Consider the following 19,241-nt stretch of genomic DNA (forward strand, 5'->3'; position numbering starts at 1 on the left):
GTTGTCTTATTTCATCTGTGGAAAACTTGTAGATTAAAAAGAAAAAGTAGAAATCGACTCACTTCTTTCCCCTATACACCAGAAATACAGAGGTAATTTAATGTGTAGTATACAACATAGAGCCTGTTCTTTGTACCTTTTTAATAAATATAAGTTGCCCATCTTTCTACTTTCTTAAGAGTGGATATATCTCTCTTACTTCTTCTACTTCTCTTTGATATAGAGATAAAAGTCACAAGATCTACAGTTATTTTCAGTTCATACCATACAACCAATTAAGTTCAATGAGAGCTGAGAGTGTTCAACATTCTCTAACAGCTCCCTGACCTGGAAAGTGTACTGCTAGCACACCCTTTCCAATCCAGTTTAGAGAATTACAGAAGTTTCCGTAAATAACAGAAGTGGTAACTCAACCTGATGATTAAAAGCATAATCTTCGTGTGCCTGGCTTATTTATTTGATATAATGTCACTCATGAGTTAATCTACATTGTTTCAAATGACAGAATGTTCTTTTAAAAATCTAGATAGTACTCACTCCACTGTATATTCATACCTCATGTTCTTTATCCATTCAATCAGTGATGGACACATAAATTGCTTCCATATCTTAACCACTGTGAATAATGCCACAATGAACATGTCAGTGCAGATATCTCATGGCATACTGATTTCATTTATTCTGAATATATACCTAGAAATTGGATTGCTGGATCATACAATAGTTCAATTTTTAGTCAATTAAAATGATTTAACATTTAAAGAAATCTAAAACTGTGTCTGGAGTCAGACACAATTTCCTTCACATCCCAGATCCATGAACTGTTGATTTTTCTTTGGGAAAGTTACTTAACATCTCTAAACTCCATTTTATCCATATGTAAATTAAGAATACTAGCAACACTTCATTGGGCTGTTGGGAGGATTAATGAGATCACTGATGTGAAATGCTTAAAGCAAGGGTTACATTATACACATTCATTTAATGTTATATAGCAAAGTAAGACTACAATTTTCATGTGTATTTCCTGCTTCCTTTCAATGAGTATTCTCTCTGTATAATATAATATCCCATTGATGTTCAATTTAATGTGTTTATTCAGTAGCACCTGGAGATGGAAGAGTGAACTGAATTTACTACAGATTATTGCTTGTCCTGACTTTGCCACAACTTATTCAGCAGGATATAAAGATATGAATACATCAACAGCAAAATCCATAATTCCTTTTTTTTTCTCTCACTTGCTTAAGTATAGATTCTTGCAAAACACTCTTTTTCTGTCCGTCTAATGTTCCCAGTTAAGTATCATATATGTCTATGAAAAATACTCTCTTCTTGTCTCACAGCTTTACATTTTCTGGTGCCTATCAGAGAATTAATGGCCTTTGTTCCAGGAAGGTTGTCCCTTTCTACAAAAACTGTGAGATGTAAGGTGCTGGAGGAATTGGAACCCATGGGATCATTAGTAGGCCAGAACTATGATACATTCTGTGCAAAAGTGAAGAGTACTCTCTTATCTCTCTCTCTCTCTCTCTCTCTCTCTCTCTCTCTCTCTCTCTCTCTCTCTCTCTCTCCATGTCACACTTTGGCCCTAGGCATCAAAGGTAGATCACTTGTGTTGTGCCCTGTGGAAACATTTCTTCAATTTCCTGCTGCCTCTTCCTTCTCAGAAAACAATTCAATCACCTTGGACAAATACTTATTCACAGTGAGCTCCAAGAACCCAGTTTTTCCCATGGAGCAAAATGCTGTCAGGTTTGGGGGCAATATCTATACACAGATGACTTGATCACACATTACGGCAATCCCATTACAATATGCCAGAGCTACAGAACTGCACCATGGACACAGATTCTTGGACTCTCCTGAGAGGGCTCATTGACAACAAATTCTGACAGAGGCATGGCATTGTCTTCTCACCAAAAGCAGACTCACAGTTACACACAGTCTAGGGAGAGTGTTTGCAGAGATCCCTTATGAAGTCAGGGAGCCTGATGAAAAGAAAAATAAATGAACCTTTTCCTTTCTCTAGGCTGAGTTTCCTTTTATTTGATTCTCCTAGTGAACCTGGCCCCCAGGATTGCAATAACAAAAGGTTTTAGAGCCAACACCATGTAAGAACAAACTACTTTAAAACATTGTCATATTTTAGGGCATCACTGTAAGCTATGAAAAAACATGAGAAATACAAGTTTCTTTAAAAAAACAAAAGCTTTCAATTGGACTTCTTAAATAAGACTTTGGTTTTCATATTTTTCTTTATTAGGTTTTGATTCATGGAAGTTAAACATTTAAGAAAGGTTGACACTTAAGGAAGTGACTATTCTGCCATAATTTTCTGTATCTTACAATTTGGTTAATTAACTCTTCCAGCAGAAAGGGCATAGGAAAGTCCTTATTAGCCAGGAATCAGAAGCTGCCTAAGGCCACTTGAATTTCTTTGCATCAGCAGCATCATGGAATAGTCTTGTTTGGATTTAAACTACGAAGGCATATTTGGAAGCTGTCATAGTCTATTGGAATCACTAGGAGGCCACTCAGTATTTCTATTGTATATGACTTTGTGTCCAGTCCAGCTAAAGTAAGGATTATAGGATCAATTTTACAACACTGTATCAAAAAATGCAATATAAATTTTAGTGAATGAATCCCATACCTTGGCATAAGAAATGGTCTAAGTAAAAGTATGTATGTATATATTTTAACATATATGATGACATAACTATATACATAATACTCAGAATAATTTTAACTGAATCCTTGCATATCTATATCTGTATAAATATATACTGCATCTGTGTGTATATATATATGTATATTTACTGCACCCATATATATATTGATATTGCTATTTACTGCACCCATATATATATATATCAATAGATATAAATATAGATATAGAGAGACAGAGACAGAGACTGAGACAGAGAGACAGAGAAAGACAGAGATACACATGTATACTTGCTCCTACATGCACAGTCTCCGCAATGACATAGGAGAAACAGGATACATAAGAAATAGCAGAAGCTGGACTTATTTTTAACTGTATATCTTAGAAATTTTTGAAACTTAATTTATGTGATGTTATTAGCCATTAAAAATAAATCAATAATTTAACATAAAAATTTAAAAATCAGATATGCCAGCTGGCTTAAAACTAGAGCAATATTCTAAAAGTTTCTTACTCTGAAGAGGAGAGAGCAAGGTTCAGAGGTCAGTGTGGAACTGAGCAGGAAGAGGATCCAAGGTCAAGGTGTACTGGAAGGAATGATGCTACATGAGACGGTCCATAAGCCATTCATTCAGGAGACTGCGGACCACATTAAGCACTTTACTCACCAGCAATGGGTGAAGCATGGTGAGTAGCCTAGAAAAGTTCAAAGACAAATGAAGGACTCAGAAGCTCAAATGTAGAAAATGCAACCTGACAGGTATTATAAGAGACAGGAACATGGAGTGATATATTCTCATTTGAGTAGCTAACCCCACCACTGCTCATTGTTGCAAAATAAATTATACTTTCTACCTTTATGGGCACTAAACAAAGGCATTTTTGCCAAAAATGTTTTTTGATCACTGACAGGACAAAACACTAACTCCCACAGCTGTGTGAAGCTCTGCAGATGATGTCAGCAGCCTTTGCCAAAGAACACCTAGGAAAGCAAGGATTTCAAATTAAAAGGGCCAAGGTTTGCATTCTAATTCTACATTCTTGATGAGCAAATTTCCTGATGTCTAGCAGCCTCAGTTTTCTCATCTGAAAAATGGGAATACAAGTGCTTGTGTTGCAGCTTTACTATAAGAATTATGCATGTGAGGTGAGAGCGAAGTATATGTATCTTATTAGTACGTTAGCATGTAGAAGGAGCTCAATAAATGCTGACTGTTGTGACCCTGATTATTACTGATAAAAACTGCCATGATATTTGATAAATATTTGAGATTAAGTTATTATGAAAGGAAAAGATAAGCTCATAAAGCATAAATGTAAACTAGAATAAATAGCTAAATATCTGCTATGCTTATGAGCACTAATGTGCCTCCTCTTGTTTTATGGGGTCTATGATTATCTCTGTCAGCTGGGATATTCAGATAAATCCACTATATTAAAGAGTAAGCCTATCCTATGAAATCAATCAATAAAATATAGAACCCAGAAATAACAGCAGCCTTACAATTGTTTTATTTGATTTGTTTCTCTATTTGTCTTTATGCCATCTGTCACAGAGATACCTGAACAGGGCTCTTTGGGTTTGGAGGACAATCAAGGTTTGGAGGTGTAAGGAAGAAGCCAGGTCAGCGTGTAGCACTGAGGGAGAAGTATGTATGGAGTGGCTGCTGGTGTCCAGGTGGTGCAGAGCCAGCCATGTGCTTCTCCTTCCTCCCTGATCCAGACAGTCAAGCAGACAGCTGGGGTAAGGGCCAATGCCTAGAACAGGATCAGACCCTTCAGTGCAGATCAAGACCTCCCTTGTTAAGAAACAGGTCCAAATAAAATGATCAAAGGTAAGGAGCTCAGCTGGGGTTTTATAAAGAAGTCCCAGAAGGAAGATCATGGTTAGATCCTCCTATAGTGGGAGCTAAGCTTGTGAGAAGGGCAAAACAGGCAAATGCTTAGTGATCAGGTCATAGACAGGAACACAGGAGCAAAAGGCTTTGGTAGAAGTGATGGAAATTTACCACCAATAGCACTGATCAAAGTTTTCCTTGGAAGCCCTTCCCATAAGAAGAATATGCTCATCATAAGGGCCTGCTGTAGAAAGGGAAAGAGGACAGTCTGGTCCTACTTAAGCAATGCCTCACTCACAAGCAGCTAGATTAATTCCACAATGGGAAAGGAAGACTTAGATACTTGTATTAAAATGAAATAAAACCAAAACAACTAACAAGAATATAAAAGAGCTGACAAGAAGTCTAGAAAATCTCACATGACATGGCCCCGCTTGCCCCTTTAACTTCATCACACGCCAATTGTCACTTTGCTTAGTCACCACCAGCCAGGTGCTCTGTTTCCTGATTGGACTAAATTCATCTCCAACTTGGAGCCTTGACTTGGCTATTGTTCACTGTTCCTCTGATGGTGACTGGTTCTGTCAAATTCAGAGATGAGACATCTCTCAGCTCAGGGACATCTTCTTAGCGAAGTCCCCCAGAGCCACCCCGTTTTCTGGAGTCTCACTGATTTTATCATACCTTAAAAATTGTTATTTCTTTAAAGCCAGACAGGATGTACTGGATAAAAGGAAAAGATCTCAGGTGAATGTTCATCTTGCTAGGAGTTAGGCTGTGTTTACTGTTTTCATGGATAAAAAAGTTTATCTTGGTTCACAGTTTCAAAAGTTTCAGTCCATGGTCAGAAGGATCTAACACAGAAACAGAATGGCAGAGAGGCCTGGCAGCAAAGGAAAGCTGCTCATGGCATGGAAGCCCAGAAGCAGAGAGAGAAGAGAGGAGCCAGGGAGAGAAATATATCCTTCCGGGTTATCCCTGCAGTGACACACCTCTTCTAACCAGGCTCCACCTCCTAACAGCAAGTCAGCCATAGGGTCCTCACATTCTGATCATCCTCCAACAGCCCCACATTTGAGCACATGAGAAATCTGGGGGTCATTCTTGATCTAAACCATAACACCCCTGCTGTCACTGGATTTCTCTAGAGGGTATTTCTTAAGTAGAGTCCAAACCTTACCGATCTTTCAGTAGTAATCCCCTCATATAATATAGGAACCCTGTTGATGTGATGGTAAGGTGTGGACAGACAGGAAGTGTTCTGTCATCAATAATCAGGTCTCCATCTTTTACTGGACCTGTGCCCCTGGGCTGTAACTTCACCTGAGCTACTGAGATTTTGTCCTCTTGAGATGAGACAGGAAGGCTAGAGGAGGCTGACATTGCATATTTTCTTAACCCAATATTTATAGCCAATAAAACCCATTTTAGTTAGACTCTGATAAAATATTTCTCCTTGAGGGTATATCTTTGGAAGAACAGAATTCTCTGGATGTGTTTTACAATAATTACCTTTTCCCATTCCCCCGCCAGAAGCATGGAAGGATATTTCACCAACTTTCATATACCTTATTCTTTCATCATATTGCCCTGTTTCTTTATCATGACCTTACACTATTCTCTTCATTCTCTGGAATCATCTTGTATATGTATTTGTGTAAAATCTGTCCTCCTTTGCATATAGGCTTGAATAGGAAAGGAACTTGTCTGTTTTGTTCACCACCATATCCTCAGTACCTAAAAATGTGTTTGACACACAGAAAACACTCAAATACTTGTTCTGTGGGTACTTGAAAGTCTAACTACCTGGAATTGATTCTAATGACTCATACACTGCCTTGATCTTCATGGGGCTTGATAAAAGACCTTCTGCTTTCTCTATCCACAACATGGATGCTCTTTGGCTTGCCTTCTGATCAAAATCTTGCTTGTACCCTTTGGTACCTCCTGATATTTACTACTCCCCCATCACACACACACACACACACACACACACACACACACACACACACACACACACACACACACAGAGCCTCTCCTGCCCTGCAGTCCATCTCCACTCAGAAACTTTCTTGTAGGTGAAGATTGATAATGGCATGCCACAGGGGACAATATAATCAAAGTATATTATATGCATGTATGAAAGTGCTACAGTAAAACATATTCTGTATAATTAATATGTAGTAATAGAAAGATATAAGAAATCTTAATGTATACTCCCCAAGCCTGTCATCTCATGTCTCATCTCCTACATATCACATAAAAACTAGTGCTCTTATCCAATATTAAAAACACATTCAAGAAAACCAAAAGCTCTTACTGTCTCAAAACTAAGTGAGTACTTTCTGGGCTTACTTATTTGCAGCCTCATGTGTAAGAAGAAAATGCTTTAAACATATTAGATCATGCATCTGGGGAGATGAGAGTTATTATCAGCAATAATGAATATTCCTGAACTTTCATAACAATTATTGATTTTCTGGAAGAGTTTAGAGCCCAAGGTCAGTCTACCATTTAATAGCCAGATTGAAACTCCAAAAGATTCATTATTGCTCTTTAAATATATATTATGAAAAAATGGCGTTGCATTTTCTATAATATAAAATGAAAGGCTTAAAAGATAGTAGATTCTCAATAAGTCTACACTGTGATTAAAAAGAAAATGAATATTGCAGAAGAAAATATTGGCTAAGATGAAATGAGAAAAAAGGCAAACTGGTTTAAAAATTCAGTAATGCTTTAGCAATCCAAACTTCTAGTACCTCATTAATATTTAGTCATTGGATAAAATTGGGTTTTAAACCTCTATGATTTGAACAGTGATTGTGTATATGTAGGCATCATTGCTCTTGCAGCTCTACCTGGCTCCTCAGTTGTGAGTCTTCTTCAGCCCTGCACTTGTGTGGTTAGCTGAACCTCACTTTGTCTCACTCTTCCAGGGAGACTTGTTCACCTGGGCCATGAACCACCTGCCAGGAGCCCACTCCTAATAGCAGCACAGACCTCGCTTCCTGTACTGCCTTCCTTCTGGACAGCCAGACAGAGCTGCTCACCACTCCTGCCTTCCCTAAAGACACATGACATGTTCCCACTCGGCACCTGGACTGGCTTTCTAGATTCTTTCACGATTATACAAAGGGCACAAAGGTGGAACTCAAATCCAGCTTTCTCTGAGACTCAAGGTACATAATGTCTGAAGATACATTTTTTTCTCACAACGGAGAAGGGAGCTATTGCTTCCATCCTTATAATTCACATGACAATTCCTCCCCATTAGGGAATTATCCTATCCAATATGTTGATACCATTACATTGAGAAACCCAGGCCTAGAGCAAAGAAAATTTTAATATTCCTGCTCTGAGGCAGCCTGAACCCCCCTCTGGATAAGTACTATGGATATGAAAGGACCACTGCTTCCTCCTGCTGCAGATGATCCCATCCTTTGGATTTGGGTCTGACAAGGTGAGGCCTTAAGGCCATAATAACACCCATGCAGCCTTGAGAATGGGTCTAGCAACATCTGTTCTAGGATACCCTCTTGAGATTTTAGAACCATGCCAAATATCTAGCATCTCCTGAGGGGTTCCATAGGAACACATGGCCTTGTAAACTAAAGTCCTTTCCTGTCATTGCTGTTATTCCAACCACCCCTTTGCCTTCTCCATGCCCCTCTGCTCTCTCCATTCTATATTCACCAATGTTCAAAATCCTCTTGGGCCCCTCCTTCTTCCATTGTCTTCCTCATGCCTCCTTCTTGGCATGTACCAGCTCACATTCTCTTCTCCCTTCATAGTAAATTTGGGACTCACCTTACTTAGGAAGAAGGACAGCAAGAAAAGGACCTTCTTCAGCTGCAGAACTTCTCAAATACTTACTCATCCCACCACCCCCACAGCTTTGAACTCATTTGTCTAATGCCGGAGCTAGGAGCAGGGTTTGGAGCCAGTGCCCACCAAGTGCTAGAACCAGTTTAATTAGAATTCCTTGAAAAATGCTTCTTTTCTATAAGGCCTGAGACTTGTTTTTAAATCCCTCATTCTACTCATGGTCCTGACCAAAATTCAAACCACAGCAGAAAAGAGTACCACTGTGGAAGAAATCAGTGGAATAAAGCACATGATAAGCCAAATATTAAGAATATATTTTATGGTGATATATTTGTTAAATACATTCTGAATAAGTGGGAGAGGGAAACGCTTTAACTATGAAAATGCATAGAAAAATAATGTCCTTTGCTTCATGATTGATAGGGGAGAACTTACCTTGTGAAGGATAGGATTTTATGTCAAAAAATAAACTAGGACTTCAAGATCCTAGAAAACAGAGCCTTAAATAATGTGTGGAGATGGTAACTTAAAAGATATCTGAAGTCTATGCAAATCCAGAGGCAGAAATTATATATCTCTTTCCTTTCCTCATAAAACATACTCCACAATAGAGTATTTCACTTTTCATCTAAAAACATTTCTCTTCTCCTTGCCTCTGCATCATAAATAACAGTAGTGAAGGAGAAAAATTAAGTTGGTACCTATATTGTCTGAGATGTGTTACAAAGGACAATTACTTTCTTTAGCAGTTTTCAGATCAAAATGGTATCACGTTTTCTCATGAATTAGGTCAAGGAGCCTTATGTCACAACTCAAATAATGTTGTAAAACAAAGTGTTATTCCTTGCCACATGCGGCTCTGTAAGCCAATCATCTCAGAACTTTTGAAATAGTAGTATCAGTTAAAACCTTAACACATCAAGGATAGTCAGCCCCTCAGATAACAAGCTGTGGGGTGGAGGAGGCACATTTTTAAGTGCTATGTGTCTTTCAGAGTCACATAGAGCCTTTTGAGTGTTCCATCCACATAACAACCTGCAGTGATCTAACTGGAGGCAGACAGTTAACCCAAGTCTACATGACAGAGAGGGAGATCTGAAGGGAAAAACCTTCACCACCTGTGAAAATGAAATGTGCTTCAAGGAGGGAAATTTAGTGAAATTAAACCCAATGAAGATTGATCAAATAGTTTCTACATGCCAAACACAAAATACACTGAAGGATTTTTCTGTACCACAGGGAGACAGACAAGCAAGCTAATATTCACCATTCAGACTCATATGCTCTAAACTAAGCACAGAGTAGGAAGTGAAATTCTCTGGTGAGGGATGGAAATAGTTGGTATGGTTCACCAAGAAGGTTAACTTTGAACTAGGGTTTTGAAGACTGAACAGGAGATCTTTGGCTGAACAAGGCAGGGAGGATAACCTAGGAAGAGAGAATATTTACTCACTCACAATACACAATATATTTGTAGGAGTCACAGAAGAATCTGAGCTAAGATTTACAAAATATCTAAGGGTATGACCCCTGAGATCCTCAAAGGTCAGTTTAATGTGATTGCCCAGGAGAAGAGGATCAGCACAAAGTTTTGTGGCTGTGCCTGGTGGAAGCCAGCATACATAGCAGATGGCTGTGGGCCAAGGATGGGCCTGATAGTGTGATACAAACTCTGTGAACAGTCTGCACTGCAGAGTAGGCTAGCTACAGGAGCAATCTATAAAGGAAAGCATTTTGAAGCATGATGAGTAAGCACTACAAATAGTACCAAATAGTGACACCAAGTATAGGAGACAAATCAGTGCAAAACATACCACACTGGCCCTGAATATTTTAGGACATTAAGGAAGGGCAAGTTAGGAGGGAACTTATAGAAAATTGGATTCTTGACAGGAGATGGCAGATGCCTAGTGGATATGGAAATGCCCACAGATGCCTAGTAGGAAAGAGTGTAACCTGGGTCAACAATATAGCACCCAGAGAACACTGGCAGAAGAGTAGAGGCAGTCTAGTGCAAACAAGCCTGCTCACCAACTCATCATGAATCCCAAAGTACGAGAGCTTTCAGGGATCCACAGATTCTTCATGAAGTATTGTAAATACTGTCCAGTGGTGGTAGGGCTCCTAAGAAAATACCATTGGCACCTGCAGGCAAGTGAGGTCTGGACCACTTGGGCTTATATATGTTTTAAATAATGAAATGTAGCAATGTAACATTTGCTTGACTCTTGAATGGCAGAAACAATATCAGAAGTTGGAAATATGGCAGTCCATGTTAGGTAGAAAGAGAATTCCTGGTTAAATTTTTCATATGGTATGAGGAATATAATCATTAGGTACTGCAAATGTGTACCAATAAATACAATTTTTAAAAATCTTTTTTCATATGGTGATTGGGGGGGTGGTAAATGTGGCTACTTAGTCTATAGCTCCATGAGAAGAGAATGAAAAAGAGAATGTTAAAGATTTGTTGGTTGATTTAGTAAGAAATTAGCTGTCTTTCAAAATGTGGAATAGACACACAACAGAATATTATTCAGTCATCAAAAAGAATGAAATTCTGGGCTCCCTGATGTGCATGTCCCAGGATGGCTTGCTCTATGGAAACACTGGCAAAGAAGATCTTTAAGGGAATTTTAGTAGCTGAACTTATGGGTGCTTTTGGAGCATATTTTTGTTTAATAAGATGAACACAAGCCAAGATTTCAGGCAAACAATGAGTAAAAAATTTCCTTTCATAATAGAAGTTTATTACAAATCCATTGAACAGTCTGGAATTTATGGAACCAGAGAGCAAGATCAAGAAAAATGGCTGGATAGCAAAAATTAGGATTGTAACGTTCAGCCTCCCATCTAAGCTGTTTGAGACCTTTAAGAGAAGAAAGATGAGTTCACCATGCTGTGGACGCTGGACTCCCACAGGGCTCCTGCCGAGCAGCAGGACTTCAGGTCGCCCATGGAATGCAGCTCCCACCCACTAGGCAAACCCACCACCTGTTCATTGCTCTTCTACATTTATTGTCAAAGATTAATATTTTACAAATAGAACGCTAAGGAAGGAAAAGAAACAAATGCTCTATTCCTTGGAAATCTTTATAGAGCATTTGTTTCTTTTCCTTCCTTAGCATTTTATTTGTAAAATACGTCAGTATGGAGATACCTCAAAGAACTAGGACTAGAGGTCCCATTTGACCCAGCTATTCCCCTGCTGGGTATCTTCCCAAGAGAATTAAAAGAATCATACCACAGAGATATATGTGCACCCATGTTCATAGCGGCACAGTTTGTAATAGCTAAAGCTTGGAAGCACCCCAAGTGCCCATCAACTGGAAGCTGGATAAAGAAAATGTGGGGTTTTTTTTATAAAATGGAGTACTACTCAGCCATAAAGAATGAAAAACTACAGTCATTTATAGCTAAATGGATGCACATCGAGGCCATACTCTTAAGTGAAATAAATAGGACACACGTGTAAATACCGAATAGTTTCTCTAGTGTGAGAAACTGATAGTGTAAACAAGAGTTAAAATGATTAAAATGAATAATTGATAATTTGAAATAGGAAAAAAGGTCCAAAGACGAAGGAGTGAAGGGAGGGGAAGGGGAAAGGAAAAGAGGGAAAGAAAAAACTATGAGAAAAGAAAAAAAAATGGAAATGAAATCTATGTAAATAGGGAAGAGTGGAGGAGGTGAAGGGCGCACAGGTAATGGGGAAAAAATAAGAACCAGGCCAGGGATTTAGCTCAGTGGTTCCATCACCTGCCTCACAAGCACAAGGACCTGAGTTCAATTCCTGGTACCAAAAAAAAAAAAAGAAGAACCAAGATATATCATGTACAGGTACAAACACCCAATGATAAATGTAAATGAATTGTATACCTAAAATGTACCAATAAAATGAACCAATAAAATTAATTTTTAAAAAATTTCCTTTCTCTTGAGTACTTTTACTTGTGAAAGAAAACAGTAACTATTAATATCAGAAATAATTAAAAATATTTAAGCACATAAAGTTACCTTTAGCAAGCTTATACTATATAAAAGTAGCATGCTCTGTACTATAAAACCCAATTTTTCTAGCATGTAGTATTTTTTGCTGTGGTCTAAATACTTTTTAACCTTGTATTATCCAGAGGAGGAGATATGAAAAAGCCATCCCTTCCAGATTGTAGGGAACACTAAAAAGGTCCTCCAAAAATATCCATCTTCTAGTTTTAAGTGGAGGCTGTTTTATCCCCCCACCTTTGTGGTACTGGGAATCAAATCCAGAGCCTCACTGCACACTACGCAAACACTCTGCCACTAAACTACATCCCCAGACTACTGTACAAACCTCAACCGAAAATTCAAATTACTTACTTGGGTTATCTTTGTTAGTCATGGCATTCATGCCAAAGTTATCAAATTTGGATCCCATATTCTCATCCAACAAGTGGACAAATTTAAAAACAAAGAAATATATTTATTAGAAAACTTAAAATAACATAGAATGGCTACCTTCTTAAAGCAGTATATTAGGCTTACCTCTTCAGCAGATACAAATAGGCTGGAGTTGCTGAGGTTTCATTTCTTTTTCTTTCTTGGTCCTAAAAAATATATGTCTGTATTACTCACTTCTAAATCCAATGATTTTGGAAAAATACACTATTCAACATGATTTTATTTAAAAAATTCTATTTGAGTAAAAATACAATTGCAGTCATCTGCTAGGAGAAATTCTGTAGTATCAGTGAGATTAAAATTCTAACGATGACATAGATGGGTTTTAGAATATTTAAAGCAAAACTTAAATTTAATTCAGCTATCTTATTTATTGGATTATGAAAAAGTTGGTTGAACATGTTTATTATGTTATCAAAGAAGTTACATCGTACTTTATTATCATACTTTATTCCACTGGCTGAATAATATGGCATTGTATGGATATACCAGATTCCATTTATCCATTCATCAGTTATTAGACATTTGGCTTGTGTCTTCTTTTTGATATTAATTAATAATCGTGTTATGAACAATCATGTACAACTCTTTATGAAACATGTCAGAGCCACTTTTGATAAAATAGTTTCTAAAGTATTCCATCTTAATTTTTATTAATCTGAAATTCACATTATATATAACTGTGAAAATCCATATGTATAACATTGGGAAGTGGGGTTTTTTGTTCTTTTTATCCATCCTGTAGATATTTATCTGTATCTCAGTGAGAAAGCACTTCTTAGTTTCCTTAAGGATTGTTTACTCTTAATGATACTCAGTATCTGTAGATGTACAGTAATATCCAAAGGACCAGTTAATTATTTTTTGTGGGGGTTTGTGGGTTTTTTTGGTACCAGGGCTTGAACTTGGGACCTTGCAATTGCGAGGCAGGCGCTGGAACCACTGAGCTAAATCCCCAGCCCAGGACCAATGAATTATTAAATCTGTATAAGCCCCTGTTTCAGTCAATTCTGTCAGGTATCTTTTAACCTGTAGCCCAAACTATTATCAATGAACATTTGAAATCTTTTTAAGGTAATATCTGAAATAAGCATTTACTGTTCAAAACAAGGCTACTGAAGGAGCATCTTTTAATAACCAGTTCAGCAGGATTTGAGCTGGCACAACATTTCTATTCTGAGGGATTATCTTGAGGAAAACTCTGTTTTGTATTGAGCACATGTTATTAAGTCATCTTATATCACACTCAAGGGAAGACAAGATCTGGAAAATAATGTGTTATAATTTAAATATTTACCAGTTAAATCATCTAGCTATTAGAGGATACTGCTAATAGCATTTTAAAGAGCTCATACAAATTCTGTGGATCTAAGTATCTGAAGAACTACTACCAATATGTAACTAAAATAATTTAAAATATTAAAAAATTATTTTTATTTAACTTTAAAAAAGTGAAATTCTGTCACTTGTAACAATATGATAAAACTGGAGATCATTAAGTAAAATATTTCAGCCACAGAACGACAAGTACTGTGTGATCTCACTGACGTATGGCACCTAAGAAAGTTAATCTCATAGAATCTGGGAATAGAATAGTGGTTACCAAAGGCTAGAAACAGTGGGAGAAGACAATAGGGAAAGGTTGACAAGTGTGTACTAAGTTACAGTTAGATAGAAGCAAGTAGTTCATGGTGTTACTGCACAGTATGGTGACTACAGATAATAAACACGTACACTAGGTTAAAAAAAGCTAGCTAGAAGAAAGGACCTTGAAAGTCTTTATCACAAAGAAATGATAAATGTTTGAAGAGGAGATAAATATCTTTACCTGATTTAAACACTGTACAATGTACAAATGTATTGAGCATCACATCATACTCCACTAACATGCACAACTTTTAGGTTTTTGAATATCAGTTAAAATAAAAATTAATAAGCCAGGCATAGCCTATAATACCAATACACTGGGAGGATTGCAAGTTCAAGCCCAGCCTGGACAGCTTAGCACTTTAGCAAGACCCTGCCTCAAAGTAAAAATGGGGTGGGGATATAACTCGATGTGAAGGCCTGGTTAAATCTCCAGTACTACCAAGACAATTTTTTATTATTATTAAAATAAATCATAGCAAAAAAATAATTGGCTGACTTGCAAGAAGAAATAAGAGAGGATGCGGAAAGAAAAAAATATATGAAGGTTTCCATGGTTGGAGTGCTGTTTCAAGACCCCAAAAACTAAGAAACTGGAATTTAAAAAATAAAGAGTTCTGAATGATAAACATTTAAAATCTTTTTCAGCTGATTAAAGTGGCTCAGTACAAAGATCATATTAAAGTTATACCTAATTTGGGGAATTATGTGAACTCTCTACTTCCCTTATATCTATCATATATATGTATATGTATATATAAAGTTGCTCATATAAGAAAAACCATGTGATATGCAAGTTTGTGTGTCCGACCTCTTAACATTATGCTTCAAGTTGCATCCATTGGCCTATGAATGCCTCAAGTTTTCTTTTTTTGTCTATGACTTGTAATCTGAGTAATATTTTGGCCATTCTTTTAAGATTATGGTATATAGTATATTAACTATTGGTATTCTCTATTTTGTTATGAAATTTTGTTTTTTATAGATGTAAAACATGCTTTTTACATTTTCTTTATTAATATCTACTTAAACTACATTAAAATAAATAAAATAAAATATTAAAAATCAAGTTATACCTATTCACCTAGTTTTAGATAGCCTTAATGTGGTCATTGTTAGGTTGACATAGAAAGTGTATGGTGAAAAAGAAGCAATGAAACAAATAAATTTCAAATATCATGTGTAGTAACCCTGAGCAAGTTTACAGTCACTTAAAGTGAACTACATGTAAATATATTAGACTGCCAAATTTTGAAGAAATTTTATGGCTAAACAAAAGATTTGACTATTCCAATTTTGCAATAACCCCAAATCACATAGTTTATGTGAACGAGAAAGGTGTAAAGGCTAAGGAGTCCCCGAAGAACGTTGCTCTCCAGCACCCTCTTCAGAAGTGATCAAGAAAGACATGCAAAGGGAAAAGGAACAAAACCCTAGACTAGAGAGCCAGGGAGGGGCCAAAGGAACGATCACCAAAGGAGCTGCCCCCAGAGAGCAATATCAGGGCTTAAGAAAATTTGTTCAGTGACAAAAGAGAGGGCTTTAAAATGCTTGTGGCTCCCTAACTGCTAAGGATCAGTGAGAATTTTGTCTGGCATCCTTCTTTCCTCAAACCTGAGTCTGCCCTGAGGTAACCCTGTCTTTGCTTCACCAGTGCATATTGAGTGTGGAGGTAGGAAGACCATCTCGTCCTGTTTCTTAAGTTGCTGAGTCAAGAAAGGCCACATCTAAACCTAATAAAGAAGACTGCATATCACTCAGAAATCACAGGTTTTGAAGTGAGTACAGTGAACAGATAGGATTTGGGGTTGGCCCTTGGCAGGAGGGGAATAAATTATTCAAGAATATAGGAGCATTTGGATCTTTAGTGACCAGAGGTGCAGATGGTGGCAAGGATGTTTTTCAGATCACTACAAGTTTATAGGTAGAGTTTTTTGGCTAGGAAGTTCCCTGGGCAGAACTACATCTTCCCAGCCCTTTGGTGCAAAATGGGATCACAAGACTAGTCCTGGACAATGGAATGTGAACAGAAATGAAATATGTCTTTCTCCCCTCTGGTCTGTGTACTTCCTATTCACTGTGCTTTCCTTCCCCCTAATCTCTTCCCTGCAATATGGATACCTTGGAGGCCACATATTGGCAGTACCTCAGGAAGTCTAAATACCAGAGTAGCCAAAGGGCACCACCTAGTAAAGGTATTCAGGAATAGCACTAGACTGTGAATAAAAAAGGAATAAATTTTGTCACTGTGAGATCATTGTTGTTATGGCAGCTGGTTTTAATTAGCCTGACTAATAAAACCAACATAGTTGAGTGCACAGAAGGAAGAAATGTCACATTTTAGTGAAGAAACTAAATGGTTATGATACTATTAAAATACAAGATGAACAGAGAGAAGTGGCCGAAGATGAAGCTGTGAGATAGGCAAAGAAAGTGAGTGTTTCATAGTTAGGGTTTATAAATTACCTGTATGGAAATCATGTGAGAGTCTAAAAACATGGTTTTGGAAGTTCCACCCTAGACCTCTAGAATCAGAATCCCTTAAGAGAACCACAAAGGTACGTTTTTAAGAAGAATTCAGGTGATTTGAGTACACACAATAGGTTGAGAGCAACCTGGCTGGAGGATGAAGGACCATTATATCATTTTAATATTGTTCACCTTTCACACTTAGGGAATCAGAGACTGGTGAATATAGTAGTTGGTGAAAGTAATATTATCATATCTCAATAGGGTATAAACCCTATCAGGGCGAAGACTGTTTGGCATCTTTGGTATCTTAAAAATAACCTGGAATTTAGTAGACATTCAATAAACACTTATTGAATAAATGAGTTAAATTTAAGTTTTAAAATGAGAATTGCCAAGGAGGTATGGATAATGAATTGTGGGGGGGGGGGATAATGGCTGTGAGTGACCTAATAGGAAGCTATTAAAATTCAGGTGTGAGATGATGTATTTTTAAGCTAAGGCAATGGCAATGAGAACAGAAGAGAAAAGCTGATTTTGAAATATATGTGAAAGGATAAGCTGGTATGACATAGTGAATTATTCAGATAAATAGATGGGGGAAAGGAAAAGACTAAGAAGACTAATTTTTCTTATCAAATTAAACTGATATAGGATAAAGATTGAATTTATACCAATTTCCAAGAGAAAGTAAGTTCAGTATTATGTTGAGTTTTAAGATTCTTATACTCTTTTTTGCGTTTTTTTTTTCTTTTTGTTTTTTTTTTTTTGGTACCGGCGATCGAACTCAGGACCTTGCGCTTGTAAGGCAGGCGCTGGAACCACTGAGCTAAATCTCCAGCCCTAAGATCTTTATAAAACATACAGATATTTAGTATATGGTTAGCCATACACTATGAACCCATGAGACTCATAAAAAAGGACTAGACACAGATTAATCATAGAACGTAAACAGAATAGCAGGCATCAATTTGGGAGTCTACTATTCATTCATTTTCTGATTAAATGATTAAAAATTTATTAAGTATTTCCCTAGACATTAGACTAGGGGTTAGATACACAAAGATGCCTTCAAGCATCTCAGAGTTTCATGGAAGGACTAAAGAGTAGTAAGCTTCCTGAAAAATGATATGCTCAGGGAGGTCGGAGAGGGGCACCCAAACCAAAGGGGAATTTGAGAGAAAGTGTCACAGTGGAGGACTTAAGAGAAATTTCATGCCAAGCAAAAATGCCAACATGGACAAAATTCAATTGTAGCAGAGTTAGGGAAGTAGAAGACATAATGCAATGGTTTGGGAAGTGAATGGGAGATTAGCAAGTAAGGACAATGAGACAATTCTTTCATAAAATTTTGATGAGAAGGGAAGATAAGAAATAGCTCAAGCTAAAGGAGGCATGAAACAGGTCCATAAAATCTAGTTAAAAGAGACATTTGAGCATGATTTCAGGAAGAAGGGTAGGAAAGGTTGAAGTTATAAGAGAAAGAAAGAAGAAAACTGATAAAGCAAAATTACAGAGGAGACAAGACAGGATGAGTTCACTTGACATAATGTGTTATGGTCAGGAGGTGACAGACTTCTTCCATTACTTGGGGTGGGAAGGAGGTACATGGATGGATATTATGTCTACAGGTGGGAGGAAAGGATCAGGAAAAGTGAGAGCATGACTCATATGTGACAAGTACTGTATGGGTCTACAGGTGGAAGACTGCACAAACCAGCATGGAACACTTTCTTTACATTTAAATGAAAAAAAGGAAAAGAAAAAGATAGAACTGTACCTTTGAAGGAGAAGTTAAAATCAATCAATATGCTAGAAAATACACGTTATGCCCAGGGACAATATTCCTTTTCATAAAGATGTTTGTTCGCAAATTGTAAGAGCTTCATATCATTCCAGTAGTTACCTATCTTTGCAACTCTGTGCCTAGCAGAGAGTCCAACCGATAACAGACACTCAAACAATGATTGCTGTCTGATTTTTTAGCCTACTCAGAACATCTTATCTATTCCTAATAGCCATAAATTTGGATTATAATGAAACTAATATACTAATTAATCCTAATTACTAACAGTTAAAAGTAATAGCCAGACATGTCCGTAAAATAGCTTCTCCTAAGAGTCCTGGACCAACAAAGATGACAAATGTTAAATTCAGTAAGCCTGCACATGGTTCAGTGTAATCAGGGAAAAAAATGTGCTAGAATTCATGACACCACTTTGGGCTCCTGAGAGCTTTGTAGGCCTCTTTATATTCAGACAATATTCTTTTGGATTTAGAGTAAGATTTAAATAATCTCCTAAAACAACATATGCTCAACTCATAACTGTTATAAAACATATGTTTAG

The 19,241-nt window shown here is 37.2% G+C and overlaps 1 protein-coding gene and 1 pseudogene across 2 annotated transcripts in view; one reads left to right on the plus strand and one right to left on the minus strand.

Moving 5' to 3' along the window:
* Thsd7b (thrombospondin type 1 domain containing 7B) overlaps nucleotides 1–19,241 on the minus strand; it is a 1,329,200-nt gene that overhangs the window by 1,071,069 nt on the left and 238,890 nt on the right. For both annotated transcript variants that reach the window (XM_087197681.1, XM_087197682.1), the window contains one exon: nucleotides 12,862–12,923. The gene's annotated coding sequence lies outside the window, so the exon portion shown is untranslated. The remainder of the gene's footprint in view (nucleotides 1–12,861; nucleotides 12,924–19,241) is intronic.
* On the plus strand, nucleotides 10,926–11,325 carry LOC101700456 (protein CEBPZOS pseudogene; annotated as a pseudogene).

The sequence above is a fragment of the Heterocephalus glaber genome, unplaced genomic scaffold, assembly GCF_053883595.1.
Source record: "Heterocephalus glaber isolate CG9 unplaced genomic scaffold, H.glaber_assembly_v1.0 deba00000347, whole genome shotgun sequence".
In the NCBI taxonomy this organism is placed as follows: domain Eukaryota; kingdom Metazoa; phylum Chordata; class Mammalia; order Rodentia; family Bathyergidae; genus Heterocephalus; species Heterocephalus glaber.